At 42.5% G+C, this 19,542-nt stretch overlaps 1 protein-coding gene across 1 annotated transcript in view; it reads right to left on the bottom strand.

Moving 5' to 3' along the window:
- The window catches only part of LOC145407520 (myosin light chain kinase, smooth muscle-like), a 37,515-nt gene extending 21,866 nt beyond the window's left edge, over positions 1-15,649 (bottom strand). The window contains exon 1 of the mRNA XM_080278444.1: positions 15,614-15,649. The gene's annotated coding sequence lies outside the window, so the exon portion shown is untranslated. The remainder of the gene's footprint in view (positions 1-15,613) is intronic.
- Positions 15,650-19,542: the final 3,893 nt, after the last annotated feature.

Below are 19,542 nucleotides of genomic sequence, written 5' to 3'. Positions count from 1 at the left end.
CGGTGAGGGGTGGTGGGGTAGGAGTGGTGTGTGTGTGTGTGTGTGTGTGTGTGTGTGTGTGTGTGTGTGTGTGTGTGTGTGTGTGTGTGTGTGTGTGTGTGTGTAAGGGAAAGGAGGGTGGTGAAAGGAAGGGTAAAGGGAGGTGAGGGGGGGAGGAAGGGAGAGAGAGGTATGGGAGGGGAAGGTGGTGAGAGAAAGGGGTAAGGGTGGGGGAAGGTGAGGGAAGGAGGAAGGAACGGAGAGAGGGGTACAGGAGGGGAAGGTGATGAAAGGAAGGGTAAGGTGGGGAGGTGAGGAAGGGAGGAAGGGAAAGAGGGATGTGGGAGGGGAAGGTGATGAAGGGAAGGATAAGGAGGGGATGGGAGGGAGGGAGGAAGATAGGGGTAAGGGAGGGAGGAAAAGGTAGAAGGAAGAGGAACGCTATGAACGACAGGAAGAGAAGGAAAGAAGGAAGGGAGGGAGGGAAAGAAGGTGTGCTAGGGTGGAAGAGAATGAGTGTGTGTGGCGGGGAGGGAGAGGTGAAGAAGAGAGGGAGGGAAAGAGGGTGTGAGGGAAGGGATGTTAGATGAGGAAGGGTGGGAGAGGTATGAGGGAGGGGGAAGGAAGGAGGGAGGGAGGGAAAGGAAGGAGGGAGGGGAGGGAAGAAGGGAAAGGAAGGAAGGAAGGAGACGTAGAAGAGAGGGGGAGAGTGCCAGGAGAGAGAGAAGGAGGGGGAGGGAAGTCAGGAAAGTATGTAAGAGAGAGAGAGAGAGAGAGAGAGAGAGGGGGGGGGGAATCTAAGGCAGTGTATGAGCGACGGAAGGTTAAGAAAAGATCAGGTGAGAAGGGGAGAACCAAGGAAGGGGAAGTGAAGAATGGGGAGGGAGGCAAGGGTGAGGGGTGCAGAGTGGAGGGAAGGATATTATGTGCAAGGAAGAGGGATGGAAAACCAGGTGAGGGAGGGAGAGGGAGACAACAAGAGTATGTGTGACGGAAGGGGGAAGGTCAGGAAGGGAGGAAGAGATAAGAGACCAAGGTGAGAGGTGGAGAGAACGGCGAGGGGAGATTATATATGGGACGGTCAGGCGAAAAGACAAAGTTAGGTTATGGGGGTTAAGTCAGGTTAGAAGAGATACGATTCAGTAGGTGAGGTGAGACGAGGTCATGTGAGGGTGACAGAAGTGAGATAGTAGGCTAGATTAAGCAAGGTTAGGTCAGACACATTTATGTTAGGTTAAGGTAGGTCAGGTGAAGGAAGTCCATGAGAGGGCAGGGCAGGGCAGGGCAGGGCTGGGTAGGGCAGGGCAGGGCAGAATAGGGTTAGGAAGGGAAAGATAGGACAGAATAGGACAGAATGGGCAGAGTACGTCAGGTAATGAAACTTCAGGTGAGGGGAGCCAAGGTGAGGCGGGGGCGACCAGGTAAGTCACAGGTAAGGGCAGGGCAGGGCAAGATAGAACAGAATAGGACAGAATAAGGATGGGCAGAGTACGCCAGGTATTGAAACTTCAGGTGAGGGGAGCCCAGGTGAGGCGGGGGCGGCCAGGTAAGTCACAGGTAAGGGAGACACAGGTGGGGATGGCGCGTGAGGTGAAGGGGAGCACTGAAGCAAATCCCAGAACCAGCAGCAGAAGGGGGCCTGACTCGGAAGGTGGCCAAGTATATCATTACTGGCCACACCACCTTCCATACCACCTGTCCTGCCCTTCACCTCAGACGCACCCACACCTGTCTAACGTTAGGGTAGGGAGGAAATAGGTACGGGGTTGCGCCTGTCAATTTATCCTACACATATGAGGTTCAAGGCAGGTGTAATATGCAAAACAAATCGCAGAGGAAGAGGTGTAGGGAAAAATAGGCAAGAAGAAAATCGGTACGGGGTGGCACCTGTCAATTTCCCCTTCACATATGAGGTTCAAGGCAGGTGTAATATACAAAATAAGTCGCAATGGAAGAGGTGTTGGGGGAAAAATAAGCAAAGGTGGCACCAATCATTTTACCACTCACACCGTCACATAATCGGTCCGTAGGAGGTCCAAAAACAGGTGTAATATGCAAAATAAGTCACAAAGGAAGAGGTGCTACGAAATCGGTCAAAGTAGCTCCCTAACACCTCTTCCTAGGCGATTTATTTGGCTCGTTACACCTTTCCCTCCCCTTCTGTCACTTAAATCATTCCAGTATCACCATACTGCATATATAAAGTACCAGATTATACTAGCTAGCCGTATCCAAAAATAAATCGCTAAAGAAGAGGTGTTAGGGAGCTTCTTAACAGCCGAAAATAAGAATCTATGGCTTACTGAGACCCACCAAAACCATCCTGTCCTTGTGCTTAAATTCTGTAGAGAGAGAAGAAAGAACTAAAAGAAAAAAAACGCTAATTGCTGTTCATTCCCAAGAGAACACACACACACACACAGACACACATACACACACACACACACACACACACACACACACACACACACAACTGAACAATTACAAGCCAAACTCAAAATTCAGATTTCAACATGCCCGGAAAAATGGCGTTTAAAGATGGTGTGGGGGGGTCATAGGAAGAGGGAAATATACAACGGGTAATACAAAATGAAGATGACAGTTCCAGAGTTGACCTGATGCATATATGAAAGACAGCGAATCAACAAAGGAGCGGGGAGGAGGAGGAGGAGAAGGAGGAGGAACTGCAGCCACGGTTTAATTTCTCCTCTGATTCATGTCCCTTAATTCGTACGGTGGATTTCCCCGCCTCAAATATACACGAAGATCCTTTTCCCCAGGTACACTATACTTAGGCCAGGTGAGAGACGATAATTAACCCCTTCACTACGATGCTATTATACCTGCCACCTGATTATTTATTTATTCATTTGCTATTATACCTGCCACCTGATTATTTATTTATTCATTTGCTATTATACCTGCCACCTGATTATTTATTTATTCATTTGCTATTATACCTGCCACCTGATTATTTATTTATTCATTTGCTATTATACCTGCCACCTGATTATTTATTTATTCTATTTATCTTATTTATTTATTTCTTTAGCTCGGAATGCCTAGTGGAATTACTGAAGGCGACTTATTTTTGCCCCTACCGATTATATTATTATATATTTTTACTTATTCATTTATTGTATTTTATTTACCATTTTATTTTTATATTTATTTAGCTTGGAATACCTCCTGGAATTACTGAAGGTGATTTATTTTTGCCTCTACCGGATACTTATTTTACACAGTATTTATTCTCCTTTATTTATTTATTTATTTATTTATTTATTTATTGCATTTATTTATTTATTTATTCAGCTCGAAACACCTACTGGAATTATTGAGGGAGATATTTAACTACCTAATTCCCGTCAGTTCCATTTAACCCCTTCACTCCAATGACGTATTGTCTTTATGCTATCCAGACGATTGTATTGAGAGAGAGAGAGAGAGAGAGAGAGAGAGAGAGAGAGAGAGAGAGAGAGACAGATGCCTGGGGTATTTGCTCGAGAAACAGTTGTACTAAATTTGTAGTGAACTGACGAGGAAATGAAGGCAAAAAACATATTAAGAAGAAGAAGAAGAAGATGACGATGACGAAGACGATGACGAAGAAGAAGAAGAAGAAGAAGACGATGATGATGATGATGATGATGAAAAGTAGAAGAACAAAAAGAAGAAACGAAGAAAAACTAAAACGAAGAAAAGAAACTAAAACAAAATGACGAAGATGAAGAAGATGAAGAGGAGGAGGAGGAGGAGGAGATAGAAGAAAAAGGAAAAGAAGATGAATGTTAGACGAAGAAGACGAAGAAGAAAACAAACCGAACAAATTAAGCTGTACACACTATGAAAGTCCATCTTAGGTGAGTTAATTAACCTGGAGGTAACAAAAAAATAAACACATATACGAAGTAACGAAAAGTAATCGGACTGAAGGTAGAAAGAAAAATGTAAGAAAAAGCAAGTGTATTCAGTAGTGCCATGCAATACAAAGTCCCCTACCGGATAATAACCATATATTTGTAATTGATCTTGGGAGTAGACGGCTGGTTGTTCCACGCGACACACCGTCATGGTATGGGCAACAACCGAGTGAAGTTACATCAAAATCTGTCCATGCATGTGGAAGTTACAGAGTGGACACGAAATTGCAGACGACCTTGTTTGAGCCCCCAGTGTGACCTTGACCTTGGGAGTAGATGGCTGGTTGTTCCACGCGACACACCGTCATGGTATGGGGAACAACTCTGTGTGAAGTTATATCAAAATCTGTCCATGCATGTGGAAGTTACAGAGTGGACACGAATGTAGGTATGGCTAAGTATGACAGCACCCGACCTTGTTTGAGGCCCAAGTGTGACATTGACCTTGGGAGTAGATGGCTGGTTGTTCCACGCTACACACCGTCATGGTATGGGGAACAACCGAGTGAAGTTACATCAAAATCTGTCCGAGCATGTGAAAGTTAAAGAGCGGAAACGAAATTATGGACGGACTGACTGAACAGCGCAAACCCTACTGATAAATAATCGGAAGGAAGGTGTTAAGCTCATGTGCGTACGTGTCATCGTCTTGTCAGCAAATTATCCTCAGCTGACGGATACCCGGTTACGTCAGAGACTTTGGGACATGAATCAGAGGATGTCCTCCTCCCCATCACACCCCCACCACCCCTACACTCCTCCTGCACCCCTCCTCATGGACGTGCGGTATTTGCCAGGTGTATTTGTAAGGTATGACTAACACGTTCATAAATATCATACTTGAGGGGGCATGGTTTTTGCTCTCTCTCTCTCTCTCTCTCTCTCTCTCTCAGGGAAGGGGGAAAATGGAGAACTGGTTATATGATTCATTCTCTCTCTCTCTCTCTCTCTCTCTCTCTCAGGGAAGGGGGAAAATGGAGAACTGGTTATATGATTCATTCTCTCTCTCTCTCTCTCTCTCTCTCTCTCTCTCTCTCTCTCTCTGTGCGTAAGCCAGTGGATAAAGCATTGATGTCAACGACTAGACTAGACTAATTGGTGAATGAAAATGTCTCTCTCTCTCTCTCTCTCTCTCTCTCTCTCTCTCTCTCTCTCTTTCAAGGAGGGGGGAAAATGGAGATTGTTTATATTTATGATTCTCTCTCTCTCTCTCTCTCTCTCTCTCTCTCTCTCTCTCTCTCTCTCTTTCAAGGAGGGGGGAAAATGGAAAATGTTTATATTTATGATTCTCCCTCTCTCTCTCTCTCTCTCTCTCTCTCTCTCTCTCTCTCTCGTAAGTGATTAATAAGAGGGTCGGAAATGCTAAGATGAATAAGAAGAAGGATTAAGAAGGAAAGGAAAGAAGAAGAAAAGAAGAAAAAATTAAGAAAAAAAGAGGAAGAAGGAAGTAGGATAGAGGATGAAGGAACGACGAAGAGAGAGAGAGAGAGAGAGAGAGAGAGAGAGAGAGAGAGAGAGAGAGAGAGAGAGAGAGAGAGAGAGAGAGAGAGAGAGAAGTGGGAAGATGAAGAGGAGAAAAAGGAAGAGACTGACGAAGAAGAAATGGGAGGTGGAAGAGGGAAAATGAGTAGAGGGGAAAGAGAGAGAGAAGGAGAAGAGGAAGAGGAAATGGAAAAGAGAAAGTGGAGAAAGAAAGAGGGAAAGTTTAGAGATGGGGGAAGTGGGAAGAAGAGGCACAGGAAGAAGAGGGAAGAGGAAAGATAGATAGAGATAGAGAGAGAGAGAGAGAGAGAGAGAGAGAGAGGAAGACATGGTAGGGAAAGAGGGAGTGAGAGGCAGAGAAAGAAGAGAATGGTGGAGGAATCAGAGGAAGAAAGGAAGTGAAGGGAAAGAAGAGAAAAGGGAGGGAGGCTGGCAGGAAGATGGCGGGGGTGGGGGGAGGAAGAGGTAAGAAGAAGATGGAAGAGAGATGAAAGAGGGGAAGGAGACGATAAAGAGAAGAAGAAAACTAGAGTAGAAGAGGATATGGAAAGCAAAAAAAACAGAGAAAAGGGAGGATGGAGGAGGAAAGAAATAAGTAACTAAGGAAGGAAGGAAGGAAAGGAAGGAAGGAAGGACAGACAGGAAAGGAAAAGATGACCATGAAATAACAAGAGGGAAAGGACACGATGAAGTCAAAGAGACAATTACAGGGGAAAGAAGATGCGCCGTTAAGTGGACAGGAAGACAAGAGGGAGGAGAAGTGAGGGATGGAAGGAAGAAAGGAGGGGTAGGGAGCTGGAGGAAAATAGGGAGGAATGAGGGAGAGGAAAATAGGGGGGAAAGAAGTCTGTAAAGAAAGAGGTGTTGTATAAATCCAGATGGCTGGGTGTTAAAGCGCCGGGAGGGGAAATGTACACAAGTCACCCTCACCCCTTCACCACGCCAGTAAATAATGGAGGGGAAGGGGGAGGCAGGGGGACGACCACAGATCCCCCCGTCACCCCTGCCTAAAAAGAAAATCTCCCTCTTTTCTCTCCCCCCACCACATACACCCACCTCTCCCCCGCCCTAAGAAAAAAGGAAAATAGAAAAATCGTCTCCCTGCACACTCTCACTTCTCCATTAACAAGTCGATACAGGCACATCATCTTTCTACTCTCACCTCACCACAACACCTATTTAGTAAACAGAATCTACTATCCTATTTTCCCATCTACCTATCTTTTCAGCAAGGCTAGGATGGATGTTGTGCTTAGTTTTCAGGATTTCGATGGCTTTCTGGGGCTGTCTTCCCCTCTGCATTTCCTACTGCCTATGATCTCCAGTCTTTTCAAAGCAGTGTGTCCAGGCAACATGAAATGACCGGATCGTGAATTCGGCTCTGTTATTTTTTTTTTCTTCGAAGGAACAATCTTGCTGGTTTTTGGCCTTTGGTTCCTTCTTCCTTGCGTATTAAAAAAAAATGCTGCTCTTCGCCCCAGATAAAGTCAAAGTCTTCTACAAAAATTAGGTGAGCGGGTCTGCTATTAAGTCGCTGTCTAAGCCCTTCTGAACATTGCACACAGTCTAGAAATACACACAGACTTTTCCCTCTCCACCCTTCTAGAATACCTAAATCCCAAACAGCTTCTATTAATTCTGTCTATCTATCATTCCCTCTACTTTCCTTCAGGGTTTTAACTGGCGGCTTATTACGTCAAAACAATGCATTCAGACTTTCACTTTTTGCTTCACAAGAGCCATACATTCAAATACACACATCAGTCCCTTTAAACTATGCTCTTTTTACTCTAACTTGTCCTAAAACTGCCATCTCTCGATCTTCAACGCCGAATTGTAAAAACTAATTAACACCCCAACAAGGCACTAGTCACGAAGAAGCGCTATGGAAAGGATGCTGAGCCGTAGTGGTGTCTTTTTCTGCCTATGAACTACATGGAAAAGGCTGTGAAATGGCAAAAATCTGAGCAAAGGTAAGGCAAAGAGAGCATACCCGTCATTTTCACTTCATTACTACGAAACAGAGGAACTTGAAACTTCGTTGATTCTTCATTCTTTCTTATCGCCTCATCGTAGGCAGAATCAAGAATGAATTTACACACACACACACACACACACACACACACACACACACACACACACACACACACACAATGAAAATAAACGTCTAATTACTGCACAACATAATAAACACACAAAAACATAAAATCGACATATAATCCGTCCTCTACCCACCACAACATGCACGCACAAATAATTCTTTCCTTTAATATTTTTTCCTTTAAATAACATCTTTTACTCTATACTACCGAGCTTCATACATGGCAAACTCATCTATAAATATCCACACTCTCCCTCTGTCCCTCACCACAACACCTTAACTCATAAACAAACTCTAGTACACAAATCACTTCTCCTTTTAATTAGCCAACCAATCTGCCTCATTACCATCTAATTACCACACTTACCACACGGCAAACCCATCTGTAAATATGCACACACTCTCCCTCAGTACCTCACCACAGCACCTTAACTCGTAAACAAACTCTAGTACACAAATCAGTCTTTCCATTCACCTTTCTCCAAGCCACCTATCTTTGTCTAACTGCCAAGGTTTGTTCAGGACTGCAACATCGTCATCATCCTTGCAGAACTTGCCTATCAGAATTCTTTCATTCCCCGAACTGCATCTCTCTGGAACTCGCTTCCCGAGAGTTGTTTCCCTCCTAACTTCAACCTACAGCTGTTCAAGTCTAACTGTTACAGATATTTTACGAACAGGGGACACCAGTAATTTGGTGTATGGATTAGTTTTTTTTATTCATTTGTTTTTCCTTCCTCTGTTGTTATTTAAAAAAAAAAAAATCATCACCATTTTCCTCCTCCTCCCCCTCATCATCATCAGCATCATCATCGTCTCCTCCTCCTCCTCCTCATCATCATCATCAACTTAATCCTTTATTTTCCATATAGCACTGCATGATGAAAGCAAGATTCGGAAACAGGTCAAAGGTAAGCACAAGAGTAGACCAGTGAAAATGTAGCCCCCCCCCCTCTCTCTAACACACACACACACACACACACATAGATAAAAACCAGTAGACAGATAGACATGAAGACTGAGAGGCACCCGACTGCTACAGAGGACACAAGCCTCGTCAAAACAGCTCCTCGTTCTTCACATAAGGCCCAACATCAGGCCAGTAAATGCAAACGCTGATCCCTTGTATATAGCATTAGAAGCCACGTGAACTGAATAAACAAAATAAAGCTGTGGTGGGGTGAGCAAGACAACACATTCCAACACCATTACTAATCCCTTCACCACGTCACACCTTCACTATCATGGCGTCTATTGCATCCTATTCTTGCATCCACCGAGCAATTTTAAGTGGATTTTACCTGGATTTTACCAGGTTTTGGGGGGCTTGAGAGGTTAAATACAGCCTACGTTAATCCCTTCCCTATAAAATGTCTCCCTTCAGCTGAGTAAAATCGTCTGGATGTGGCAAGCATACACACGAGGAGAAATCATCGAGAATAAGATTAAATGTATTGTTGTCTTGAAGCACTGAAGAGGAAATAAGTGAGAATATTTATCTGAAACAAAATACAAGAGGAGAAATACAGGAGGAGAAATTAAAATGAATAATGGTCTAGAATTGGATGAATACGTAATGTTATTGTATTAAATGGTTATGTACTGTTGAATACTGAAGGATATATAAGACTACTGAACCTCATAAATGGGTTACCTAAATGCCCTAAATCGTGTACATTTTAATCAAGGCAACAATATACTTAGCACCATAATCACCACTACTACCACCATCACCATTACCACCACCACTATCATCACCACTACTATCATCACCATCACCATCACTTCCACCACCACCACTATCATCACCACTATCATCACCACCAACACCACTATCATCACCATCACCACCACTATCATCACCACCACCACCATCACCTCCACTATCACCACCACCATCCCTCGCTGTAAAATGAGTGAGTATAAAGAATGTTCAAAGAAAATGTAACAAAAAAAGAAAGAATAAGAAAAATGAAAGAAAAAAGGAAGTGGCCAGAGTTCCATTCACTACTCTTCATTCAAGCTTGAGAGAGAGAGAGAGAGAGAGAGAGAGAGAAGCAGGAAGAAAGTGAATGTGATGCAAATAGGTATGACTGATCGAGAGTGAGCTATAGAGGAGAAAGTGTGAAAGTGAGAGAGTGAGAGAGGGAGGATTAGCAGTGAGGGGGTAGAGGTATAGGGGTAACTCCATGAACCTGCCAAGTTTACCTCCGACAGCCAAATTCTCCGCGTGTTCCTGGCGACTTGTCTCATCACCACACCTCCACCACAGCTCTACCACACCTCTACCACATCACCACAGCTCTACTACACCTCTACCACAACTACCACATCACCACAGCTCTACCACAACTACCACACCTCCTGTCTTCCCACCACATCTTTACCACAACTTCCATACCTCTAGTCTCCCTTTCACATATTCATCACACCACCACCACATCTGTACAACATCTCTCGTTTCCCCACCACACCTCAACCACACCTCTACTTTCCCTACCACACCTCTACCTACCTACCGCACCCCCACCACACCTCCACCACACCTCGTCTCCGTACCACACCTCTATTTCACCTCTCTTCTCTCTACCTCCACCACATCAGGATATCTCAAGTCTTCCTACCACACTTTCACCACATTTCCACTCTTCCTCCACCACAAGTATCACATATCCATCTCCACACCACCACACGCATATCATCTCCATCTCCACACCACCACACAATGCGTACACGTATTCCACCTCCCTGTCATCGTCACTTCCACCAAACCAACTCACTTCATCACAACACCACACTCTTACCACAGCGATGATTTTTCAACCACATTTTACTCTCTAACCACACCCTAGCCACACCTGTGACGTCTTCACCACACCCCAACAACACTACCATACCCAAACCACATCCTCCGGGCACCACACCACCACACTACACCCAGACCTCCCCCACAGTTCACCACAGTTACCACATCACCACCACCACCACCACTCTTCACCACACCACTACCAATTACTACTTACCTAAAACGCATCCTATAAGCACCACACCACGACCAAGCCAACCAAACCTCCCTCACATCCACAACAGTTCACCACATTTACCACACCACCACCACCACCACTCTCCACCACACCATCGCCATCTCAGAGCATCATTTCTCCCACTACTGTGCTTTCAATCATGGTCGCCACTTATTACAACTTCGTGTGTATTTATTCTTACTACCTCCTCTCTCTCTCTCTCTCTCGCCAGTTACGTCACCATCCTCGCGATAAGACAAGGGCTGGCCAAATTTCGCCACCTGCCCGCTACCTGTCCCGCCAGCCGTCACGTCGCCTGTTTAGAAGGACGGACGTTCGATCCAAAACTGAGGCAAGGAACAATTTGATGACTTCAGTGTCGTTCAAATCGTCTTCATTAATATTTCATAAGATCTTCGATAAGGCTAAGAAATATATCCGCTAATTCTATCACACAATTCCTGAATGAAATAGTCCTAACGTGTATTCATTATGGGCGGTGTGTATTAGAGTCCAAGGGGTGACATTTGAAGGTCAGGAAGGATTGCTGGGCCTTGGGGAACGGATAGTCTAGCCTCTGTCCAGAATCGGGGAATAATAATACGTCTGGCCTTTGGTTCCTCTTCCCTGCCTAAAAAAAAATACGAAAATGAACCAGACTTTGCCATTATAGTGTATTACAGTCACCAAGACACTAAAATTATTGCGAGTTTTTGTGATTTATTGTTTATCGCTAATTCTCCGGTGGTTGGGTTGGTTGTGTATGTGTCTACCAATCCTGATGACCTGGGTTCGATTACATCCGGGGACGGAATTTAAGAGTGTACGCTATAATATGTCCTTTCCTGTTTTCTCATATGCCCACATCCCACTGAGTGTCCCTCGATAAAATACACCCTACAGACTTCTCACTCACAAGCACAGCCACTCCAGTACAATTTTCCACATGCACTTCCCACCTTTTTTTAATGCAAGGATGAAGGAACAAAAACCCAGAAGCCCTCAAGATTGTTCCAAGAAAAAATAAAAACAAAAAACAAAATAAGAGAGCGCCATCCACCTCTACACCGAAGCGTGAGGCAGTGTGTAGGGATCTGTCATTTTTTTTGCTGACATCAAGTGGTGTTCCCTGGCTACACAGATCACCTGCCCTTCAAGATCATAACACGGCGTAAACGTTTAATAGCAGAGATGCCCGCCTGTAAGCGTATGGTTCACTTGGCCAGTACGATATGATACGATACGATACGATACAACACAACACATTACAATACAATACAGGGGTTAACGGCGAGCCTACACGTGGTGGCGCTCTGAACCATGGGTGAAGCAGCTGCGATGTCCACCTAGGAGCCAAACCTCCTCGTATTCCCCTGCACCTTACCGTGGGAAGGGCCCTGGTCCGACCCAGGTAAGGCGCTGTCCACCAAAAGGGAGGGGGGTGGGGGCAGCAAATCCCTACTCGGTGTATGTACCGTACCGGTACTGTGCCTGGAGGATGTCTCTACAGAGGCAGTTGCTTACCTGTGGATGACGGGACTGCTCGGCTAGACAGACCAGGGTTAAGTAACACCAACTATCCTATCCAATTCACTACCATACCATATTACACTCTGACTCCTACGATTTCTATCAACTGAACAATGCCGTCTAGAGTTGACTTGACTATAACCCGAATGTGTTCACAGCCACGAAAGCGTTACAAAGAATACCAGCATGCCGTATACAGAAATAAACCAGTAACAAACAGGTGCTACGGAGTCTGGTGCGCATACAAGAATACGGCTTTTGGACACCCGCCTATCACAACGCCCTTGGCACACTTAAAAGTCTACAGTGAGTCACCCACATCCTATTCACGAATTCCACGAAAAGTCTGTCACATGCGCGAGACGGTGTGAGGAGTTCTAATGTGCGTGAGGTGCGAAAGAGGGGTGACCGAAGTGTGGTAGCGAGTGGTGTGCTATAGAGGTGTGTGGTGTGGCAGTGGGAGGTGAAGCAAGGTATGAGGTGTGTATGAGGGGAGACTGTGTGAGGTATGGTAGTTACGAGTGTGCTAGGGAGGTGTGTGGTGTGGCAGTGAAAGGTGAAGTAACGTATGAGGTGTGTAGGAGATGTGGTAGTGATGGGTGTGTAAGATGTGTGGTGTGGCTGTGTGAGGTGAAGTAGAATTAACGAAGAAACAGAAAACACAAACGCAGGAGTCATCACACACACACACACACACACACACACACACACACACACACACACACACACATCCCCCCACCCACACAACCCCTCACAACCCATTCCCCACCCACACAACCCATTCCCCCACCCACACAACCCCACACAACCCATTCCCTCACCCCACAAAACTTCCTAACAACTCGGGCCCTAAAAACCTTACCCCCCCCTTCCCTTTACTACAAATACTAGTGAACAGGTGATCCTCCCCACCCCCCTTGTGGCTCCCTACGCCAAGGTATTACTCATGGGGGAGATTTTTAGAACTGGATGCCAAGTTTGCCCACCTTTCTCACCCCACGACACACCCACAACGACGCCCATGATGTGATTCTGTCGCTTTTTTCTCTTATACTCTTTCTCTCTCTCTCTCTCTCTCTCTCTCTCACACACTCACACACACACACACACACACACACACACACACACACACACACACACAATCCCACGCCCTCTACTCATGCTATTTCAACTGCCTGCTTTCGTCCATCCATCCTTACGTCGGGGGAGCAGTACCTTTCCAACAAATCAGTCACTCCTTTTCTATACAGCCTTCATGTACAAAGATTAACAGGAGCTTTCAATTCTTTATGAGTACAACTGGTCAAATCTGGAACTGTCTTCATCATTCTGCACTAGACTCTGCCTATGATTATTCAGTGTGTGTGTGTGTGTGTGTGTGTGTGTGTGTGTGTTTTATGCAGTGTGTCCGTGTACCTCAAAGTGAATGGATATTGACAGTGGCTCTCTTTTCCTTACTTGTCTTTGGCTAGAACGAATTTCTGTAGGATTCCAGCCTCTGAGATTTACTGTAGTCTACGTTATTACACTGAAACATCCACTCTTACATGGCCTGAGGGCTGAACTGCGAGCTTACTTCAGACAACAAAATCATAGTGTTTTATAGAAAGCTAACAAAATGAACCATAAATACTAACCAGAAGAAAAGAAGCATCATTTTTCTTGACAGCCAACAAACTTCACAGATAATGTTATTCGTATATATAATTTTGCATTCTCAAAACGTGTCTTTAAAAACTCGATTCTACTAATTTTTGGACTAATACGTATTAAAAGGTAAGAAAGTCTCCAATAACCAAAACAATATATCACTTCTGTTTCTAATACCACCACGTTACTTTTATTCATTATTCATTTTTCGTAGTGTACGGCCATTGTGCATAAACTTTTTTTTAATAGCAACACTATATTACTTCTGTTCCTCATACCACCATCCTATTTTATTCATCATTCATTTTTCGTAGTGTATGACCATTATGAATAAGCCTTCTCTAACTACAACACTATATTTCTTCTGTTCCTTATACCACCACTCTATTTTCTTCATCATTCATTTCTCGTTGTGTATGGCCACTGTTTATAGGCTTTGATTCTCTTCATGGTGTGGGATTCTCAATGATTTATAAAAGTCACGAGACGGTGGTATGTGCTGCCATGGCCAAGGTTAATTTTGATGTCCACGTCACACGATTCGGGGATATGGTGAACGTTTATCAATAGTGCTTGGAAGATGGCTTTTTTTTTTTTTTTTTTTTTTTGCTTGCTTTGGTTATTGATTTTATTGTCGGCTCAATTACAACAACAAGAGCAACAATAAACACTACTACTACTACTACTAATAATAATAATAATAATAATAACAATAATAATAACAACAGTAACAGTTCAGGGTAAAGCGTAAACATTTTCCTGTTTGATAATAATGATACCAACAACAACAACAACAACAACAATAATAATAATAATAATAATAATAATAATAATAATAATAATAATAATAATAATAAAGCTCAGGGTATACCTTAGAAATTTTCACCTCTACGTCACATGTTTCTCGTTAATGCTAAACATCTATGAATATTGCTTAGTAGATGGAAATACCTTGAGGCTTTTACAATCATTATAATTAGCAACACAATCACACAGGCAGACGGAGACACTAACCAAACCTAACCTAACCAAACCTAACCCAACCCAACCCAACCCAACCCAACCCAACCCAACCTAACCCAACCTAACCTAACCTAGCCTAACCTAATCTAATCCATTCTAACCCATCCGAACTTAATTCAATTTGAACTTAAACTAGTCTACCCCAGTCCAACCTAGTCTAATATAACCAAGCTGTCCCAACCCAACCCAACCAAACTTACCCATATCTAACCAAGTCTAATCCAATCCCAAATTATTTTACCTATATCTACTGAAATTTATCTCACCCCATCATAACCTATTTATTTTTTTTTAACAATAGGAAAAACTGATTAACTAACAAACTAAAAAAATGTGCTCTCTCTCTCTCTCTCTCTATCTCTCTCTCTCACACATGATGATTGAGTAAAAAAAATACAAACTGACACAATATCTAAATAAAAAAGTTAATACACATCAAATAAACATACAGGGTGTGTCATAAGTCTGGAAGCATTGGGAAATATAGTTCATTTATGTATTCATTTAATTTATCTATCAATCTATAAATTTTTCTTTTCTTTAACTTTTTGCAGGCTCAAAACTATCTATAATCTTTTCTTTTCTGTTTTTGCAGGCCCAAGAAGCTACCTGGGTATCTCACCTGGTTTTATGTATCAGGAACAATGGTGTAAACACTTAAAACGTCCTATGAATAAAAAATTTTCGTATCACCATTTATTGTTATCGTTCCAGAGTGTGATGGCAGAGTTTCAGATTACTTCGGTCACCCTGTACTGCCAGATATGACGAAGAATTAGTGTATTATCACTGACCGAAAACTTCTGGATATTCTGCCATCACTTCCTGGGAGACTGTGCAATGGTGTTCTGCTCTCCAGACTTAATCGACCACCGTGTATTACAAAGAACTCTTGTACTCACCATGTTATCCTAGCTGGGTGTATGTTGTCAAGGGAGACCACGAGAACAGCGTCGCCCCCCGCCACCACACTCACCGCCTCCATCCGTGGCGTCACCGAGGCTGCACAGGTGAAAAACAACAGGTGAGAACAAGCGGCACAACAAAAGGGTTTGAAATGTGTCGATATTTGTGGGAAAAAAAAATACTTCTCAACCTGTGGTGCTTTCCTACTTATATTCTGCATTAAATGTGGCCATTCTACAATAACTATAACCATATATATCTATATCTATCTATCTAACTATATATTATCATTACTACTGTAAGTACAGTCTGTCGGAATCAATCAATCAATCAATCAATCAATCTCTCTCTCTCTGGCTGTATAAAATCGTCTACAGGTAGCAAGACTAAGAGAAAATACGCAACCGGACGGAAGAGATTAAACCAATATATATATATATATATATATATATATATATATATATATATATATATATATATATATATATATATATATATATATATATATTGGCAAACTTGAGGGCTTCCTTTGGTTCCTTCTTCCTGGCATAAAGAAAAAAGGTAAACACAGACTGCGATGCGCAGACATATAGACATACAGACAGAAATAGACAAGCAGATACATAAACCCATCTTTAACTCTCTTAATACTGCAGAGATCCGTCCTTAAATAAAAGACAAACAAGGTCTCATTCTTCCAGGAGGGACACAAATAAATCCACGGTGACATTTGGCTCCTCTTCCCAGCACCTGTCTCCCGCATTTACCTGTCAGCCAAGAAACAAACGCAACAGAAACCTAGAATATACAGGACTTCCTAACGCTTCTTCCTTAGCGATTTATCATGCACATTACATCTCAGTATCATCTTGTGTGTTGCTGATCCAAAATACGTCGATACCAAAACGAAAAAAATAAAGCTGATATAACACACAGAAGTAAATCGCAAAGCAAATGGAGCTACGAAGCCCCCTATTCCACCAACTTGTACAATACCGTCCAGTTCTATGCGTAAACCTCACTCTTTCACTGCTAGCTCTATTGTATATTTTCAAGTAGTATTCTTTCATCAAAATCCTAGGTCCTGTGAAAGTACTGTTCATGTTTTTACAGACAAAACTATACAGCGGAATTAGGTTAGGTTAGGTCAGGTCGGCTTGAGTTGGATTGGCTGAAGTTAAAAAAGGGTTAGGTTAGGTTCGACTGGTTTGGGCTGGTTTGGTTTGGTTTGGTTTGGCTTGTGTTGTGTTGTGTTGTGTTGTGTTGTGTTGGGCTGGGCTGGGCTGGGCTTGGAAATGTATGGTCGGGTAGGATATGGTAAAGGTAAGTTTAACTGGGCTCGGTTGGGTTGGGCTGGATAAGATGGGATAGGATAAGGTAAGGTAAGGTAAGGCAAGGTAAGGCAAGGTAAGGTTAAGCAAGGTAAAGTAAGGTTAATTTACCTTATGTAAAATCAGGTTAGACTGCGATATTCTCTATACAGTAAAAACACCCAAATTATTTCAGCCACAAAGCCAAATAAATCCATTAAAAACAAGTAAAAATCTCTTATTATGGCCTTAACCCTGAGATTATTCAATGGGCGGGGAGGAGGGGGGATGATTGCATAGAGGAATGAGGGAAGTACGTGAGGAAATATCCCTGTTTTTGGGCTGCCTGCCAGACGAGAGAGAGAGAGGCCGCACTGGCTTATTACACACCTCACTATTCATCTCGGCCCAGATTTTTGTCCTTTTACATCTTTCTATACGTTTTTTAACATAAGCTTGGCTCATACTTTCGTCCATTTGCAACTTACTCTACGTCTTCGTCCTTTTGCAACTTCCTATACGTTTTTCATCTAAACTTGACCCAGATTTTCATCCTTTTGCAACTTACTCTACGTCTATGTCCTTTTGCAACTTCCTATATTTCTTTCACCTAAACTTGGCCCAGAGTTTCGTCGTTTTGCAACTTACTCTACGTCTTCGTCCTTTTGCAACCATCTGTACGTTTTTCACCTCAACTTGGCCTAGGTTTTCGTCCTTTTGCAACTTTATGTCTTTTTCCTTTTGCAACTTCCTATACTTATTGCACCTAAAGCTGGCCTAAATTTTCGTCCTTTTGCAACTTACTTTCACCTAAACTTGGCAAAAATTTTCGTCCTTTCGTAGCTTACTCCACGAAGATCAATGACGGACAAAGACAATGATACGGTTCAGCATCCTTTCTATCGCACGTCTTCGTGACTAGCATCAAATTCTGGTGTATTGTACGGTCGAGAGCAAAAGTCCTGTCGCCTCTCCTGCTTCTCTCTATGGAGTTTGAAAATCAGTGTGGTAATTACGCAGCAGCCGACACCAACAACACTAATCAGAAGTAAAAAAATGAAAATAATAATAATAATAATAATAATAATCATAATCATAATAATAAATCCGTGTCGGTTGCTACGGATTCATCAAGCTATTTTTCATGGTATTTGGGGAGAAAAGCATGACAGGGGACAGGACTTTTGATGCCTATTGTACATCTAATACTAAAACTCAGAACTCAGATTCAAGATGGAGAGAAAGCAATTTTACGCCAAGTTAGAGTAAAAAGAGCATACCACATCTTCTTAAAATTAAATATAGTCCTCTAGTGGAGAAATGATTATGTAAGATGTGGAACAGGTGCATGAAATAGTGTTCCTAAAAAACTCACTACTGTATATTAGAAGTCCTTTACACAGATGCAATGAGATTAGCTTTATCGTTTACACAAATTATAATAGGTGAATATACTGATAGATATAGATACAAGCATAGGGACAGATATAAATGTACATAAACAAACAGACACAGACACAAACATGGACAGACACAGTGGGACAGATAAAACAGGCAGACAGACAAACACAGACTGATAAAGATGTAAACAAAGGCATCCAGACAGACAAAAACAGACACACACACACACACACACACACACACACACACACACACACACACACAAAGAAAGAGAGAGATTCCGATATACATTCTCATTGACCGCGTAGGAACAATTAAAAAACAAAACAAAACATGAAGATGAAACCAAAACGCCAGACGCATACTCAAAGAAAACAACACCAAAATCTCAATGGCAATCAGTGGTTTTCTAACGAGAGAAATTCTGTATCTGTATCCTTATCAATCAATATGAGGTTCAATGCAGGACTGGACATTTTTTTTCGAAGGGAGAGCGATGGCCAAAATTACCCCTTCCCCACGCAGGCCAAGTACGTATTGGTAAGGTGAGTTCGTAGTGAAATTAGTGTGAGAATGAGGGTGCATTACTGATTATGTTATGCATGTATGTGACACTGGTAATAATAATAATAATAATAATAATAATAATAATAATAATAATAATAATACCCGGTAATAATAATAATAATAATAATAATAATAATAATAGTAAGCACCATCACCACCATCATCTACCTGTTTCATCTCCATATTCCTGTGCATGCATGACTCTCTCTCTCTCTCTCTCTCTCTCTCTCTTGGCTTCAGCACAATCGCGACCTTGAATTTGTCCCTGCCGAGGCGAAACGATCTGTCACGTATTAGTTTATTTCCCGCTCTTTTCTCTTCGTAGTTATTATTATTATTATTATTATTATTATTATTATTATTGTCATTATCATCAGTAATTATCCATAAAGATGTATTACTAATCAAATCTATTGCTATCTTTGTCACAATCATTATCAATACTGACCACGTTAATCACCATCATCATCACCACCACCATCATCATCATCATCATCATCATCATCATCAATCATCATCACCACCACCACCACCACCACCATCATCATCATCATCATCACTTAATCATCATCAATATTGACATCATCATCATCATCAATAATGACACTATAATCATCATCATCATCATCATCATCAATACTGACATC

Source organism: Coenobita brevimanus, chromosome 73 (assembly GCF_032717465.1).
Source record: "Coenobita brevimanus isolate Jiangsu-jjx chromosome 73, ASM3271746v2, whole genome shotgun sequence".
Lineage (NCBI taxonomy): Eukaryota > Metazoa > Arthropoda > Malacostraca > Decapoda > Coenobitidae > Coenobita > Coenobita brevimanus.
Note: the sequence above shows the minus strand (reverse complement) of the source record. Positions and strands in the feature narration are given on the sequence as shown.